Source organism: Eptatretus burgeri, chromosome 16 (assembly GCF_056783735.1).
Source record: "Eptatretus burgeri isolate ZD-2024b chromosome 16, Ebu_testis_v1, whole genome shotgun sequence".
NCBI classification, from domain to species: domain Eukaryota; kingdom Metazoa; phylum Chordata; class Myxini; order Myxiniformes; family Myxinidae; genus Eptatretus; species Eptatretus burgeri.
The window spans coordinates 23,985,733-24,005,266 of NC_140976.1; the positions used below are offsets into that span (position 1 = coordinate 23,985,733).

The 19,534-nt window shown below is 43.2% G+C and overlaps 1 protein-coding gene across 10 annotated transcripts in view; it reads right to left on the minus strand.

The window, feature by feature from the left end:
* FILIP1 (filamin A interacting protein 1) overlaps nt 1–19,534 on the minus strand; it is a 180,328-nt gene that overhangs the window by 109,803 nt on the left and 50,991 nt on the right. Inside the window, exon 2 of one of the 10 annotated variants that reach the window (XM_085859314.1) lies at nt 99–137. The exons of 8 other annotated variants lie outside the window; for them this stretch is intronic. The gene's annotated coding sequence lies outside the window, so the exon portion shown is untranslated. Of the gene's footprint in view, nt 1–98; nt 163–19,534 lie in introns of all 10 variants that reach the window. One more of the 10 variants, XM_085859316.1, reaches the window with a different exon arrangement.

Here is a 19,534-nt window from a genome sequence, read left to right on the forward strand (position 1 = left end):
CCACCTTCATAAATAATAAATTCCACGACATTCTCTCAAAGTCAACAAAGGAAGGACAACAAAGGAGGAATACTTGACAGGATGAGAAATCTTCATACCTGAAGACAGACTCGGTCATGTCCGAAAGCACGATACTTCTGGAAGATGCGGCGGTAATCAAATCTTTGCACATCATTACAAAGCAGAATTAATGATCCTTGAAATCACTGAATGTTGCTTTAGAATTTTGTACAAATGCATACACAATGGTTGTTTGTAGGGATATTCAAATTATTGAGCCATAAAGTATCAAAGCATTCCTTTTGAGCTACCGTTGTACAACAAAATACACATCACAATAATAAATTAACAAAGCAACACACAAAAAAAAAATCCTCCAACAACAAAAACAAGCGTAAGAAGAAGAATAAGACAAGCATGAAAGAGAAGAAAAGGAGGATTCCAAAAGTGCTATGACAAACTTCTTTTTTTATTTTGCTTCTGAACGATGGTTATAAACAACTGTTCGCTCCATCTGGTGTTGAGGGAATGGGTTGCGTCACCTCTGTGGCATTTGGCTTCAAGCAGCGAACTTTTGTGGTGACAGTGTAATAACAAAGAGTGTGCAAGGTTGTGTATGTAACCAATTAATACATTTGGTTCAAATAAAACATATATATATATATATATATATATATATATATATATATATATATATATATATATATATATATATATATACATATACACACAGCCCTGGAAAAAAATAAAAGACCACTCCAAAAAAAAAACTTTAAATCAGCATCTCCACATGTATGGCAGCCATTCCATTCCAGTGTCTGTTGAATTCCAACACAGGCACACCTCATTCTACTTCGTGAGGTACTGATTAGGTGATCACCTGAACCGAATCTTATTTAACAAGGAAAAGTATAAAAGCCACTGCTGTGGTCATCACTATCCTCTTGCAATAGGACCAGCTGGATGGCAAAAACAGTGCTAGTGGTACCTCAAAAGTAATTGGAATCAAAAAAATAACTATTGACCATGCCAAAAGAGTTGAAAAGAAAAGTTTTGAGTGAGGAAAAGAAGGGTTCAATTCTGGCTTTACTGGCAGAGGGATACAGTTAGCGTCACGTTGCTTCCATCCTTAAAATTTCAAAGACGGCGGTTCATAAGAACAAGGTCAAGCAGCAGACATTGGGGACAACAAAGCTACAGACTGGCAGAGGGCGAAAACGACTTTCCACTGACCGGGATGACCGCCAACTCATTCGAATGTCACTCAACAACCTTTAGGATGACATCAAGTGACCTACAAAAAGAATGGCAAACGGCAGCTGGGGTGAAGTGCACGTCGAGGACGGTTTGAAACAGGCTCCTAGGGGCAGGACTGAAGTCGTGGAAAGCTAGAAAAAGCCCTTCATCAATGAGAAGCAAAGAAGATCCAGGCTGAGGTTTGCAAAAGACCATAAGGATTGGACCGTAGAGGACTGGAGTAAGGTCATCTTCTCTGATTAGTCCAATTTTCAGCTTTGCCCAACACCTGATCATCTAATGGTTAGACGGAGACCTGGAGAGGCCTACAAGCCACAGTGTCTCGCACCCACTGTGAAATTTGGTGGAGGATCGGTGATGATCTGGGGGTGCTTCAGCAAGGCTGGAATCGGGAAGATTTGTCTTTGTGAAGAACTCATGAATCAAGCCATGTACAAGGTTGTCCTGGAAGAACACTTGCTTCCTTCTGCTCTGACAATGTTCCCCAACTCTGAGGATTGGTTTTTTCCAGCAGGACAATGCTCCATGCCACACAGCCAGGTCAATCAAGGTGTGGATGGAGGACCATCAGATCAAGACCCTGTCATGGCCAGCCCAATCTCCCGACCTGAACCCCATTGAAAACCTCTGGAATGTGATCAAGAGGAAGATGGATGGTCACAAGCCATCAAACAAAGCTGAGCTGCTTGAATTTTTGTGCCAGGAGTGGCATAAAGTCACCCAACAGCAATGTGAAAGACTGGTGGAGAGCATGCCAAGACCCATGAAAGCTGTGATTGAAAATCAGGGTTATTCCACAAAATATTGATTTCTGAACTCTTCCTAAATTAAAACATTAGTATTGTGTTGTTTAAAAATGAATATGAACTTGTTTTGTTTGTATTATTTGACGTCTGAAAACACTGAATCTTTGTTGTTATTTTGACCAGTTGTCATTTTCTGCAAATAAATGCTCAAAATGACAATATTTTTATTCGGAATTTGGGAGAAATGTTGTCAGTAGTTTATAGAATAAAACAAAAATGTTCATTTTACTAAAACACATACCGAAAAATAGTAAAACCAGAAAAACTGATAATTTTGCAGTGGTCTCTTAATTTTTTCCAGAGCTGTATATAATAGTGATGCAAGTGTTGCTATAAATCAGAATGTGTCAGCAACTTCCACTTATCAATCACATATTTAACTTAACACAAAACTGGAATGTGTTATCAACTTTATTTGCATCTTCCGAGCTGGCAGCATATTTTTGAGCTGTTTAGTCTGAGTTTGAATCTCGGCCTGGCTATAAACTGCCACCACGGTGTTCCGCGTGCAGGGCGATGCATCAATGCGCGTGCGAGTCCATCATCGGAAGGACGTTATGAGCATCGTACACCTGTCTCAGACCTGTCTGCCAACTTGAACGTTAACCTGGTTATTGAACGTTAACGATCCCACAAAGCAAGTGAAGAGGTAAGTTATCACCAGGAGCCTGAATAAATTACAAATTTCCTGCCCTCACCTCGAGGGAGCACTGCATCAGGAGCACGACAAGCAATGATGCAAATCAGGAGCCAGGTGTTGCCCAATAATTAATGAATGAATGAATGAATGAAGGACAGAATGGATTTGAATTTACTGCAGACATTTTTTTTTTAACCTTTCCTTATGTTTACATGTTCGAGAATATGTGATGTACAATACCATTTCAATCTCCTTTTTAAAATCTCGCATGCCTGGTGTTGGCTTAATGGCTAGGTTGGAAAGCTTGGGACCCTAAAGTCTTGAGTTCGAATCCTGCTTGACTGTTGAATTAACACCTTGATAAGGTTGATTCAGCCTCCCATCCCTCTGAGGTTGGCAAAATGAGTACCAGCTTGCTGGGATGATTGAGCCATTTGAGTATTCTGTGTTGGAGTGGTGATGTGTCCAAGATTGTGCTGAAGAGCCCAGAAGACTGTTTTGGCAGAATCAAAGCTCTGTACAGCATATGCTCCTGATGGATGGATTGCACCAATGCTCTTTTCAGAGTATGGTCCTGATGGATGGATTTCAATCTTCCTTGATTCACAAAACCCAAAATGAAATGTGATGGCACCCAAATATGTTCTCTAAAGTATTTTTTTCTGTCACCGTGAATTATTTACACAACATGTAGTTCTATTTTACACAAACATAACACAAACAAAAAAAACTTCATATTGAAGATGAAGGAAAAGTGGACTGCTCAATAAAAAATTGAGATTTAAATTCTCTTCCCGGTATTGGTTACAGTAGAATCTTAGGGAGAAGTTTGGGGCTGAAGCTCTGTTAAGCTCATGCCTAACATGCGGAGCCTATGCAACTGTTTATGCTTCAGTCACATTTGACTCGGCAGCCGTAGGGTCTAAAAAATCTACGGCCACTAGCAATTATAGGGCGGCGGCCCACAGTCACACAATGTAGCAGTCACATATGTTTTTATTTTTCGGGTAGCCGCACGGGGTATTTAGAAATTGTGGAGACCGATAACGTGGGGGTGCCGTACGGTCTTTGATTTGATGTCGCACGGTGAACTTAGGGCGTCCCTGCGGCGGCCATAGAATTTTCAAGGCAGACGTAAGGTAGCCTCAAGCTGCCTGCAAGGCGACCGTACGGTGAACACAGGGACGCCTTAGGACTACCCTACGGCGACCGTGGAAATAGTACGGCCGCCGTAATTTTTTGGGGGTTGGCAAAATTCATTTTTCATTGATAAGAGCCTACGGCAGCCGCACGAATAACGCAAGCCCACCGTACGCCCTACGTACGGTCGACGTGGAACACATCTACGTCATGGCTTCGGCTTGTCGAATTTCTACGGCCAACCGAGAAATGAAAAAAGTTATAACTCCGCGCTTTAATTCCATGGAGACCCCTACGGCCTGTAAACGATAGCCATACGGCGTAGGGCCACCCTGAGGCCACCTCAGAAACTCTGCGGCCGCCGCACGTTTCTGTCAATTCAGGGGGCGGGGGGGGTACGGCCGCCGTATCCTAGCCGTAGAGCAAATGTGACACATGCTTTAGCCAGAAAAACCTATGAAGAAATTAAATTATTCCTGCTACCACCCGATCTGATTTGGATACCACAGACAGGTTAATAAGTGGCAAGTACACATGAAGCAATAGCTGCAAGTGTGGCACTTGTTTCCTGGTCACCAGGACAGCGATGTGGTCTGATCTCAATGTGTGTGTGTGTGTGTGTGTGTGTGTGTGTGTGTGTGTGTGTGTGTGTGTGTGTGTGTGTGTGTGTGTGTGTGTGTGTGTGTGTGTGTGTGTGTGTGTGTGTGTGTGTGTGTGTGTGTGTGTGTGTGATGAAAATGGCTTAAGGGTGAACGAGGGATGAACTATTCATTAGTTATCTCATAATGAATGTTGGCATGTTATGTAACCCCACTTCACAACGAATAGGACAAGATGTATTGTGAGCTCCTTGTTGCCATGTCTGTCTCTTTTCCCAATTTTCCCTCTATGAGGAGCAATCTTAACCATTCCCCATTATCATTACTCACTTCCCCCACATGGCCCGCGTGAACACGGCATGCCCACATATGAGAACTCCACATGTTCCATCTGAACATAACCATACCACATGTGTGAATCGCACAAATTCCAATGAGATGGCGGCAACACATTAGCGACTTCATCGCCACTGGAACACATGCATGATGCTCGCGAGGCAGGAAGGGGTGGAGTGAGGGAGTCTCACCCCTGGGGGTTTGGTGGCTGTGGCTATAGAGACCGGCCACACACAGACGACGCGTGGCTGTCTGCCTGGCAAAGGACTGAGAGAGTAGATGGTGAACAGAGTTGTCATCAGGAGGAGAGCTTGAGAGACCCAAAGAGAGTCGGGCCGAATGAGAGGATGTCAGTGCCACAGCTACAACAAGGAAGGACAACAACAAGGAAATCCAACACAGGTGGAGGCCATTCAGCCCATTATGCCTGCGTGAACACCACACCAACCCAAGATCCAAGAAAGAAAATGCCAAAAAAAAATGTTTTTAATTAATGAAAGAAAAAATAATAATTACATTATTTATATTTTTTTGGTTTTGTATTTTTTTTGGTGTTGTAATTTTTTTTTTTTCTTCCCCTCAGAGAGAGGGGCGTGGGCTTGGTTAAAAACACATATCAACCACACAACCCCCCTTAACAAGACCCCCACCAACAGCACTCTGTACACAATCACCCATCAACACTCAAACTACCTAAAAGTCTTATCAACATCCCCATATCCCTCTATCTCCAAAACTTTCAGGTACCTATCTAATTCTAATTTAAACTCATCTACTTTTTCTGCTGCCACTACCTTTCCAGGGAGACCATTCCCTGCATTAACTCCTCTCTTGCGTGAAAGCCCCCTGCCTTACTACCATCTTAACTCTCCTCTTCTTTACTCTCAGGCTATGGCCCCTGGTTCTGTCACTGTCTACTCTGTTGAATAATTCATCTGCACTTATTTTATCAATACCTTTCATTATCTTAAACATCTCCATCATATCTCCTCACAACCGCCTCCTTTCTAGTGACTAAAGCCCTGTCTCCTTCAGCCGCTCTTCATAGCTGAGTCGAGCTCGGCCCAGAATCAATCTAGTAGCCCTACGCTAATCCTCTCTATGGCATCGATGTCCTTCTGGAAGTGTGGTGACCAAAACTGCACACAATATTCTAGATGAAGCCCTCACTAAATTCCTGTACAATGTGAACACCACCTCTTTTGTTTTATAATTGATCCCCCTCCTTATACAACCTTAAAAACTATTTGCTCTACCTGTAGCTGCCTGGCACTGTGCTGCCTGTTTTTCTCCCGTATCTATTCCCACGCCCAGATCCTTCTCCTGTGTGACACGCTCCAAAATTACCCCTTGCATCCTGTAATCTCTATTTTCATTATTCTTTCCCATCCCCAACACCTTACACTTGCTCAGGTTAAATTCCATCTGCCAGTCTTTTGCCCAATCTATACAAGTATCAATACTTTACTGTATCTGATCACGATCCCCTCTGTGATCCACCTCACCTCCAAGCTTTGTGTCATCTACAAATTTGGGAAGTTTACTCTTTACCCCATTATCCAAATCGTTGATGTAAATATTGAATAGTAATGGTCCGAGTACTGATCCCTGAGGTACCCTGCGACTTACATCCTCCCAGCAAGACATCCTCCCACTCACAGCCACTCTTTGCTTCCGACCACTTAGCCAGTTTGCAATCCAATTAACTACCTGACCAGCCACTCCACAAGCCCTGACTTTGACTAACAACCTCCGATGTGGTACCTTATCAAATGCCTTCTTAAAGTCGAGATACACTATGTCCACTGCCTTTCCCTCATCCACCCAATCAGAAACTGCTTAAAAGAACTCCAAAAGATTTGTTAAACAGGAACTACCCTTGGTAACCCCATGCTGACTACCTTTAATTAGTTTGTATTTGTTTATACAAACAATTCCTCATCCGGTCCTTAATTAATATCTCCAACACCTTCCTCACAACTGAAGTCAAACTAACAGGTCTATAGTTTCCCAATTCTTCTCTGCATCCTTTCTTAAATAATGGTGTTACATTTGCTACTCTCCAATCCTCCAGTACCTGTCCTGACTCCAGTGAACTATTGAAAATATCCGTTAACATCTCGCTTACCTGCTCAGCCACCTCCCTCAACACTCTCAGGTGTATATTATCGGGACCCAGAACCTTATCTACTCTGAGATTACCTCGCTGTTCCTTTACTTCCTCCACTCCAACCTGGATCTTCTGTAAAAGCCCTTCCTCACCTCCTCGATAGATACTCTCAGCTATTAGCAATTCTCCTGACTGTTCTTGTGTAAATGTTGAAGAAAAATACCTGTTTAATAAGCCTGCCATCTCACTTTCATCACTAACCACTCTCCTGGTGCTATTCCCCAATGGGCCCACACTGGTCTTAACCTGTTCTTTTCCCCTGACATACTTTAAGAAAGCCTTGTTATTATGTTTAATATGCTTAGCCATGTCCTTCTCGGACTCTCTTTTGGCTTGCCGAGTTATTTTCTTCAGTTGCCTCTGTTTACTCCGATAATGATATAAATCTAACTCCAGTCCTGTTATTTTAAACCTAATAAATGCCTTTTGCTTCTCCTTAATAGCATTCCTTATCTCACTACTCAACCACCCTGGTCTCTTTCTACTTCTAGTTTGACACCTCATTGGAATGTACTTCCTCTGTACTCTACACATTTGGTCCTTGAAAGTTTCCTATTTCTCTGATGCTAATTGTCCTGTTGTTAGAGTCTCCCAATCTACATTACCCAACTCTCTCCTCATACCCTCAAAGTTTGCCTTCCTGAAATCTAATAGCCTTACCCTACTATCCTGAACTCTAACCCTCAACAGAATCATTGCACACACAATGTTATGGTCACTTGCTCCAAAATGCTCCCCAACCTCCACCTCCTCCACCATATTGGGATTGTTACTTAAAAGGAGGTCGAACACTGCCCTCCCCCTCGTGGGCTTATCTACAAACTGGGTTACAAAGCAATCTTGGAATAAAACTTGGAAATCCTCATCTGCTCTGCCCTTTCCCTGTTCCTGGATCCAATCTATCCATTGCAAGTTAAAATCCCCCATAATCAATACTCTTCCCTTACCACATGCCCTTTTGAATTCTTCATGTACTCATCCTTCCTCCTCTTCCTTCCTACCCAGAGCCCTACAAAAGCATCCTTCCAGTATCTTGCTGTTTTTACAATTTCTAATCTCTACCCATACAGAGTCCTCAACATTTATTCCTTCCTTAATGTCACCCCTTTCTCTTGATGCAATGCTGTCCTTTACCCAGATTGCTACTCCTCCTATTCTCTCCTTCCGATCACACCGATACACCTTGTAGCCTTCTCATCCTGTCCTCCAGTTACTTTCCTCCTTAAACCAAGTCTCACTCACTGCAACTATATCGTACTCCTCACTATCTACTTTGGCTTCAAGCTCTTCCATCTTATTATTTAAACTTCTGGCATTGGTGGAGAATATATTTACCTTTTCCATTCCTGAAATTCTATTTTCCTGCCTGGCCTTACTCGTCCCAAATACTTCATCCGTTCCTTCCTTAATAGCTTCCCCACCCTCCGCCGACCTAAAAAAGCCTGAATTCCTTCCTCAATTCCCACTGCAAACCTTGCTGCTCACTTTATATTTAACATACAGCCATCATTCTGGAAACACTCCCTTTGTCCCCGAAATGATTCCCACTGCTTCCTAAATGTAGAACCTTCCTCCCTATACCATTCTTCCAGCCATTGGTTGACATCTATTGCTCTGCTCATAATTTCTATATTGTTTCCTAATCTTTGGAGGATCCCAGAAAACATGACCTCAAAACCCTTTGCTTTCAGCTGCTTCCCCAATATCCTGTATCTATTTTTCAAAACCTCTGAGTAAACTTTCCCTACATCATTCGCACCTTGGTGTACCACAACCAACTTCTTCCTGCCGTGACCCGATACAATATCGTTTACCCTTCCTTCAATGTCCCTAACTCCCGCTCCTTCAAAACTACACAGAATTCTGTGTCTACAATCCTTCCTGCAGAATGAAGAATCAACATATTAAATAATCTCATCACCCACAAAAACTGTCTCCCATACCTCTTCTTCTTCTTCTTCTTTCGGCTGCTCCCGTTAGGGGTCGCCACAGCGGATCATCCGTATGATCCGCATAGTGATTTGGCACATGTTTTACGCCGGATGCCCTTCCTGACGCAACCCTGGTCGCCTCTTACAACACAGGGATATGGTACACCTATTTTAACCGGGGTATACACCGGCCCAGTACACTGGTACTCATTTAGCCGACCTCGGAAGGATGACAGGCTGAGTAAACCCCCTGGTGTATTAATTCAGTGGCCCAACGGGGCTTGAACTCAGGACCTTTTGGATCCCAAGCCGCTGCCCTAACCACTGCTCCAACACCAGGCTTGTCTCCCATACCTCATGTTTACCAATTTATATTGCTGCACCTCCACCACTGCCCGCACCCGCTGCACCTCCACCACTGCCCGCACCCACTGCACCTCCACCACTGCCCGCACCCCGCTCCACCTCACCACTGCCCTCCCCCGTTGCACCCTCACCACTTCCAATGTCCTCAGCAACCTCACTCCACAACCGTAACAAACTATTATCTGCAAACTTCTCACATTCTGCTCCTTTCAGCAAATTATTATCGATGCGTTCCTTCAACCCAGTAATAACCTTCCTCAATTGGTCGATTTCCTCACACTTCCTACAACAATAAGAACCCTCTTCTTCCCCCATTGTTGACGTGGCCCACATTGAGCAACTGTAACATTTTACGTATTCCTCATCCTTTCTCCTTCGCTCTCTATTTATAACCTTCTTCACCCCCATACTCCGAAAGTCCCCACTGACTTCACGCTAAACTTATTATGAGGCCTCGCCCTGCTTCCTTCAATAAACTAACTCAACCACCCGCTAAAACTATTATGAACACATCACGAAAAAAAAAAATACGTACCGTTCAACAGATCCTGAAAAAAATCTTGATAACAAAATATGCAAAACGCTTTAGGACTGGAAACTTAGCTTTCGAGGGCCTGGAAAGAGAGCTCGCCACCCAGTCGTCCTCGTGCACCGATCCCTGAACCGGAAGTCCGGAAGTGACGTCCTTCGTGTGTATAACTTAGATTACAGTAGATTAGATTACAGTGATGCATTGTTAACTCTGCTATATACTTACCTATATACTATATACTTACCCTATATACTTATAGTATAAGCTATATACTCGATTGAGTATCGATTGAGTCAGCACCTGAAGCATGACACACAAGTCCGCACGAGCACAGGAGAGCTTGACCTGCATGCCCACATTGCACCTCCAAACGTCTCAGGAAAAGGAAAGGTCACAAAAACTTCAACCCAATCCATCCTGTCTATTATTTCGTTGTTTTGCGTCCCTGAACGAGTTTGCCTGTGATAAGTTTAGTTTGAAGTTTGAGCATGGAATCCGTTTCTGTCTAGTTATAAGCTCGCCGGCGGGTTTGTATATCACCTTCCTTCATTGTTTTCTTACTGTATTCCCATCCTAATAATAAATTATTAAAGCTGTTATTTTAAAAGTGTATTCGTTGTGGATTTTGAACCATAGAATTGCCTTCCAGAGTAACGAAATTACCCTCAAAACCGCTTGCGGAGCCAAATTGATTAATCATAAACACACGACATCACAGAGTCGCTGGATGTGTGGATTGCCTCCACTTGATGACTTGGGAGTTCATCTCCAGCAGTTTCACATCATCCATTGCTCTATCCTGTATATCATATACGTGTATATATCATATATATATATATATATATATATATATATATATATATATATATATATATATATATATACATTCATAAACAGAGACATTTGAAGGACATTACCATAAAACAGACTAAAAGGAAAACCACAAATCTTTTCATTGTGCACCCTTCAGGTGAAATTCGCACAAAGTGAATGAGGTAAGGAAGAAGAACAGTCTAATAGACACCGACCAACAAAGTCAATTCTGATGGGATGTTCTCTCCTGATACATCATCACGTCCCACGGTGTTGGTGATACGGTATAGGTGGGAGGAGCCTGTTTAGTGTTCAGCACTCCAATTGGAGGTTGCAGAGTCTGAGGCAGGGCTACTAATGCTGGTGCAGAATTCTCTTCATCAACATCTATGATCGTGAGACGAGTTCGTGTTCCTCTTCTTCTTTGTACAAATAAGCAAAGCAAATGGACAAACTCTTTTTGCCGACATAACATAGAGTCCATGGAATAGATAAATGTCACTTCTAGTATTCAGAGATGTGTTATACTTCATAGTCGACTCAATATCTTGAATGCATCCACATTATACTGTTCAGCACAATTTGCATTCTCAATCAAATGCTGTCCAATAGCAGATACACACGATGTGGGGATTGATGCTGGGACCTTCCTACAAGCACGTACCAGCTGTATTCCAGTGACATATATATATATATATATATATATATATATATATATATATATATATATATATATATATATATATATATATATATATATATATATATATATATATATATCGGCAGGAACGGCAATAGGGGGGTAACATGGTAAGTTAGATGAGTTATTTGATTAACAAACGTCCAGCATAAGTGTTTTGTTTCTGTGTTGAACGATAGGACATGTGTCAAAGAGTGTTCATAGGCAGATCAAAAGTGCCCCCACCATTCCGTCATGTGTCGCAGCCTGCACCATACTTCCCTAATATAATCTATTAAATCATTTCTCTTTGTAAACAGTCCAAGAGTTTTCCTTGGAAATGAATAGTGCAGCTCTGTAAACCAGGAACGTGAGAAACCCACTGCAGGTGTCAGACTCTTTGGAGGTTCTGTGCATGGAAAACCAAAGCAAAGATTTATTTTGGCTTTCCCGGCAAATGACGTTTGGCCAAAGGACTACCCATCAGGAGATTGGTGATCATCCTGGTGGGGGATTTGCCCATGTCAACTCAATGTCTTTCTTTTTTCCCATGCTCTGTGTCCTTCTTTTGTAAGTTGCTGTAAAATTGTCACACTACGCTTCTTTCTTTCCCCTGCATAACACACCCAATAAACCTGTTTCCTGTGCCACATATTTTTCCTCGCTTTCTTGTCAATAAATGATTGTAGAAATGTTCCCAGTTCGTTTTTGTCTTTTCCATCATTGGTCCAGCATGGTTCGGATCTGAGTTTAAGCCGGGTCTTTATCCCCGATAATCTGTTTATTATAGCCAGTACATCCTTGGTAGTTCCGCTCGGCTGCATCCGATCCGGAGTTGGTACTCTACCGTAGTTGGTAGAGTAATCCGGTTCGGGCAAGGCGTACCAAGGGCGTGGTTCCCTGGTAGACGACACTGTGTGGTTAATTAGGTAAATTGGTTCTAGACAAAAAGACCCTACGCTACGCAGTGGAGGTATTGGCGTCCACGGTCGGTTTAGCAACCCGTCGCCTCACGGAGTTATCCGTGAGCGACGGCCTGCAATTCCCGGAGTCTGGTGGGAGACGACGTAACTTCCCCCACCTAGCGGTCGTTCTCGCCACCGGTCCCCCAGCCGACAACAATATTAAAGATCAGTACCTTCTGGGTGACGTAGAAAGCTGAAATTTTGCATGCCGATGGACAACGAAGCTGATACACCAGAGAAAAAAAATTACAGAATCATCGGACAATATCCATAAATGAAAATATAAATAAGTTCAAAAAATTAATGAAAATAAATGACAAATTAAATGCAGGTCAGCATTTGATGTTTATGCCTGGTGTTGGCTTGATGGTTCGGGTGGTGGGCTTGCGATCCAAGGATCCTGAGTTCAAATCCCACTCGGCTGTTGAATAAATACCAGGTGGGGTTGACTCTGCCTGTCATCCTTCCGAGGTTGGCAAAATGAGTGCCAGCATGCTGGTATATACTGTGTCGGAGTGGCGACCTGTCTAGGATTGTGTCCATTAGGCAAGGAGACTGCTTAGGCAGCACCAACGCTAAGCATAGAGTATGGTCCCGATGGATGGATGGATTTGATTTTTGGGAAGTTGGGAAGCACACAGGAGAAGCACAGTTCATATGCTGATGCAATGTGTAAGCATACACCCACCTAGTACATAAATATATATATATATATATATATATATATATATATATATATATATATATATATATATATGAAGACCCACCCACATCTCTCATATGTGAATGGAGGGAATAGCCAGTCATTTCTCACCGAATGGACTCCACCCAGGTATCTCGGATTATGTATATATGATTGACCCCTCCCACACTCCTTGAGTCGAAGTAGCTGCATAAAGCAACACAAGAAGACTGACACAAGGTACGTGCTACGCACTTATCTACTATGTGTGAACGTCTTTATAGTTGTATGCCTGGCGTTGGCTTAATGGTTCGGGTGGTGGGCCCTGGATCCTAGCACCCTGAGTTCAAATCCCGCTCATCTGTTGAATTAATAACAGGTAGGGTTAACTCGGCCTGTCATCCTTCAGAGGTCGGCAAAATGAGTGCCAGCTTGCTGGTATACTGTGTCAGAGTAGCAACCCGTCCAGGATTGTACCCAATAGCCAAGGAGGCTGCTTAAGCAGCACCAATGCTCTGCAAAGAGTATGGTCCCAATCTCCTCTCCTCTTTTATAGTTGTAGAGGAACTCTGGGAAGGGTTCGAAACAGCGTAGCACTTAACTTGTGCATCTTCTTGGGTTGCTCTATGCAGCTACCTTGGCTCGAGAAGTGTGGGAGGGGTCAATCATTTGTATAATCCTAGCCACCTGGGTGGAGTCGATTCGGTGAGAGCTGATTGGCTATTCCCTCCATTCACAGGTGATGGATGTGGGTGGGTCTTTATTTGTTTATTAATTTATTGACTGATTTTGAGGTTTGCACATGGTACATGCTTGGGAGCCTCATCGGTATGCATTGCTGTCTACACTATCACTGATGATTCTCCAATAAGTGATGAAACCAGTCCGGTAGCTGAGGGGGTGTGTAGCATTGGGATTCAAATTTGTGTACGATGTGTGAACGTCTTTATAGTTGTAGAGGAATTCTAGGAAGGGTTCAAAACTCTGTAGCACTTAGCTTGTATAAGCCTTCTTGGGTTGCTTTATGTAGCTACCTTGGCGAGAGGAGTGTGGGAGGGTCAATCATATGTATATATATATATATATATATACATATATATATATATATATATATATATATATATATCTTCTTCTTCTTTCAGCTGCTCCCGTTAGGGGTCGCCACAGCGGATCATCCATTATGATCCGCATAGTGATTTGGCACATGTTTTACGCCGGATGCCCTTCCTGACGCAACCCTGGTCGCCTCTTACGACACAGGGATATGGTACACCTATTTTAACCGGGGTATACACCGGCCCAGTATACTGGTACTCATTTCGCCGACCTCGGAAGGATGACAGGCTGAGTCAACCCCCTGGTGTATTAATTCAGTGGCTCAACGGGGCTTGAACTCAGGACCTCTTGGATCCCAAGCCGCTGCCCTAACCACTGCGCCAACACCAGGCTCCATATATATATATATATATATATATATATACATATATATATATATCTCTATCTATATATATATATATATATATATATATATATATATATATATATATATATATATATATATATATATATATATATATATATATATATATATATATATATAGTTAGAATCTGTCTTTCTGTCCACTGGTAGAATTGGTCCCACCGGTAGTAAACCCATCATATTGCAAATTGTTGGAATCCTCTTGGCAAATGGAGATGCAAGAAAACATTTCCAAACCTCCAGGTTAGAGAGTTAAAGGTGGGGCGAAAACCCCAATTCTCAATGTAAATGTGTGTCCTGTAGGCCGCCTCCAGGTAGGAGAGGGCATTACAAGTCCCCACCCTTACAGTGCAATGTACAGTATAGTGTTGCGGTGCCAGGGGTCTGCCGTGAGCCGACCGCTCTGACGGAGCCGCAAGTCGAGTCGGCCCGACCGATCGCCCGGAATATAGATCGCCGCCCGGATAACTCCGAGGCCGACGAGTCCTTGTGCAAGAACTGAAATACGCCAATGGGCAGACCACGTGGGGTAGGGTCGATTGCCAATCTTCAATTTACCTAAATACCCATGTGATTCAACTACCGGGGTATTCCACCCTCGACGGAACTCGTACGGAACAAGCCGCTTAAGCGAGCCTGTCCCGTGCGCGATTCCGAGCGGCTTAATCGCCGAGAACCGTCGGTCCGAATGTCCCCCTTTTACGGCAAACCAACAGATTTTTAACTTCCAACACACGAAATGCTCAGTCAATGAAAGAATCGACGCGACGAGCTGAAAACATTTAACATTTGGGGTATTTATTAATAAAAATGGGGAACTAGGGACGCACGTAAGAGCAGAACTATACCGACTATACGAAATGCAATGCAATCATTTACAGCACACAAAGCACTTAACAGTTTCCTACTTATTATACAGGCCTACGGACACACACACACACACCCAAGAAATGGTGGCTGATGCCTTTAATAACGGACTCCAGCTCAGAGGGACAGATGAGCTGAAACCCTGAACCTAACTCGAACCTCTCCACCTCGTGTGGTCTTCAAGCTGCTCGAACCCGGGCTCCAGCGAGAGCGAGCTGGATCCAATCGCAGTGAGCCGCGATCCTTCCTGAGCTCCAGCGAATCCTCTTGCGCTTCCGAACACGTGCTGGTGAGACGAGGTGCCGATCCTTCCCATCGATGCGTCGCTATCTCGAAGAACCGCCTCCAAGATGAGGTCGATGAGTCGCACCAAGCCAGGAACCAAGCAGAGAACAAAGAGCTCCACGAACCAAGAACTCCGAGCCGAGCAACCAGCTCAACTCTCTTCAGATGAACAAAGCCGACTCTCTTCGACGAACCAAGCCAGAGCCCAAAAAGCGAACCGAGCCAAGCAGAACCCGAAGGTCTGCTGAAAAGCCAAGCCAAAGCAAAAAGCTTACTAAAAGCCAAGCCAAAGCAGAAAGCCTTCAAAAAGCCTCCTCCCTAACCCAAGCCAAGCAGAACCCGAAGGCCTACGACTGAAAGCCACCCGAACAAAACAGAGGATCTCTTCTTTATTCTTATTGGCCCCCTCCCCCGCTCCCGGCGTGACTCATGCCCTCGTGCTCCATCCAATGTTGTGTGCAATCGAATTCCCAAATTCGTAACAATAGCTTTCCCCACATTTTCCAGTGCAGTGAAATGTTATGCATTACAGAGCAAGATGTATTTATGGAGTTATTTTGAATTACACATTTCGCTCATGGGATGTTCTATGTGGCGATATCTCGCACAGGCTGTGCTGCCAACCTCATAATACTGGCACCCAACAACCAGACTCGAAGTGTTGTCTAATGGAGGCACTGCAGTAGTCGATTGGGCAGTATTGGTAGCATGGCAATAGACACTGCAGTAGTCTACTGTGTGGCATGGCATATGTGTGACGCTTTGGGTGGCAAGACCTTTTTATCATTGTGACTTGCAATCCAAAGTGGCCAGAGATAGTTGACAATCTGTTTTCAGCACAACAGCCACAAGACCGGCCAGACTTCATCACCCGCATCTTCTGTCAGAAGTACAAGAAGCTCATGGAGCTCATAAAGAAAGGTTCCTTTGGTGTGGTGAAGGCCTGGCTGTACTCCATTGAGTATCGGAAGAGAGGCCTTCCACATGCCCACATCCTCACATGGCTCACTCCAAATAACAACATCAGGCCAGTGGAGATTGACTTGGTCAGAAGCAGACCTTGAGTTGCACAGCATTGTCACGGCCAAGATGATCTATGGCCCATGTGGCCCGGATGATCCATAGAATCGGCCCCACCAATAGTAACCTTATCTTGTGTGGGCACCTCTGCAAATATATATATATATATATATATATATATATATATATATATATATATATATATTTGCTAGCAGGATGGCCTCGACCAGGAGGGACACACATTCACCTCCAAGCTGTCGAGCATGTGTTTGAATCCCAACCCAGCTATAAACTGTCATCCTGGTGTTTCACAGGCAGAGTGATCCATCAATGTGTGTGTCGTCCCTTGGATGGACGATAAACTGGGCATCCCATCTGCTGGCATTTGTTGGTGGACGTTTAAGATCCCTTGGTGTCCCAAGTCAAGGGAAGGCGAGCTATTGCCGGATCCCTGAATAAATCACAAATTCCTGCCCTGACAACTGCTCGGAAGGCAATAGCAAATGACTGAGCATAACCATTGCCAAGAATCTGCTTTGACAACACCGACGGTACATCTGAACATCTGAATCATAATAAAGAAATATATATATATATATATATATATATATATATATATATATATATATATATATATATATATATATATATATATATATATATATGGTGCGACAAGTCACCTTGCATAGATTTATATGGGACAACAAAAGAGTGCCAGTAATTCTGTGTTAACTTCTCAATTTAAACAGTGCCAGACATAGAAACAGGCCATCTATATAACATCTATGACAAGATGGAAGAATTTTCACTCCCCCGCCTCATTCCACGATCCCCTCACCCTCCTCCTCACCCCCCTCCAACTTCCCAAACCTCACATTTCTCCTTTCCTTCACACATTCACCTTCCTTTTCCACATTGTCGCCTCTGATCCCCACCGTTTACATTCACAATATTTAGATGACTCCTAAAGAAGTTCAGCTTTTAAACGAAACACAAATTTATAGGATTCCAACAAAGGCTCTTCGATATTTCCATTGTGTCAAGAACAAACAATTATTTTACAGAATGACTAAAATTACTGATCACGATTTTACTTACCTTAAGTGAACACGTGGCATATTTGGCCAAGCAGACATGGAAGACAACAAAGCTGTACTTTTCTTTGCCAAGTGGAATGCAATAACAAGTCATGAACTTTTAAACTTTGGGGAAAAAAACTATAACAGTAAGAAGAGCATTACATCACTAATCCCAAGATGACAAAGGACAGCTGGGTGACCTTGAGGAAATCAACTGACTGCAGTCATTGTGTGTCAGAAAGCTTCACTGTAGCTCTGACAATAAGAGGAAACAGATTTATATCGAGCGATGAACTCATATAATACCGAGGCATTCAGAAATAAATTACATTCAAGTGCTTCCCCAGAGCTCCAAATGGTCATCAATTTCCAACAATAGTTGAGGCACCATGACAACCTGTGACAAATAGCATTTGGATATTTTTTCCCGATATTGATAGCTGTACGCAATTGAGATCCAAATAGACCGTAGAGCTACTGTACAAGCATGCATTGTTAGCAGTTTTCAAGATGATGTCTGAAAACCGATCGTGAAGCCAAAGAGTGTGAGTCACAACTTCTCGGATAATTGTCTGCTGGATACCTTCGAAGGAATACAACAGTCGGGCTCGACAAGTTTGAAAAAGATGAGTTTAAATGCCATGTTTCACGAGTTGGAAAAGTCCCAAAAGTTTACAAGGCAATGAATAAAGCACATGCCCAGCTATTGTGGAATGTTTTATGTTGTGGCTTCATGTTCTTGCTTACAAAGCCAAATAAACTTGTGAAACTAAGGTACATAGGAAGCAACAGGACAGAGGGTTTGTAATGAGTGTGGAGTCTGGAAAAATCAATCAAGCATTCTTTCTACTAAGCATACACATGTATCCATTGCTAATGTGGTTGAAAAAAAAATCTGTGTCAATAATAGAACACTCAAGTCAGCGTTGGACTGAATTGTATGTTCCAGTAGATAGAGAAGGGTTTTTGCAATCTGGAAGTGAGACTGCTATTGCTGCCTGGGTGATGGTAAAAACATCACAGCAAAGCAAGCTACAGGGACTGACTGCGTGGATTTAGCTTTACACCGGACAAGTTGTCACAAGCTGAAAACACGGCAACCTCCAAATTCAAGTTTTGAGTTTCCAGCTGATGATTGACCGAGATGGTTTTGGCAAAAGATTCAGATGGATTTGAGTTCAGGACAACCAAAGGTGGAGGTGCACATTAAGAAAATGATTCCCCTCCATCCCATCCCTCACCTAAAATGACGTTGATGCAGACTCTTCCTGAGAGAAGGCAGAATGTCTAAACTCTGTCTTTGCCTCCAAATCTCATATGTCCAACCCATTCCGTTATGTCGCCCCATCTTACCCCGATGTACCCACTCTATAATGTACTATGTGTCATTCTCACCCAAGAAAGAAGAGAAAGCTCTGTCTGGCCTTGACCCTGCTTCAGTGATGGGCCAAGATGGCATCAGTGCTAATATTTTAAAATCCTGCTCTGCCATTCTTGTTTCGGCCCAATCTGCCCTTTTAAAATGTGTCTTTCTCCTTTGGCCACCTCCCTTCTGCATGAAAGTCAACTAACATCACTCCCATCCACAAGAAGGGTGCAAAAATAAACCCAACCAACTATAGACCAATGAGCTTGCTTGCAATTACAAGCTGCTTCTGATGTCGTCTTTCTTGTTTAAGAACAGTCTGATGTCTGACCATAAGTTTGGATTCTGTCCTGAGCACTCAACTCTGGACATGCTTTCACTCCTCTCAGTAATAGTTGGAGGTGTACAATTTCAAACAAGAGGTTACAGCCATCTCTCTGGACATATTGTTGCATCTAAGGCCCGCAACCATGATATGCCTCGGCACGGGGTTCTTGTCCCGCAAACGGCCAGACAGTTGA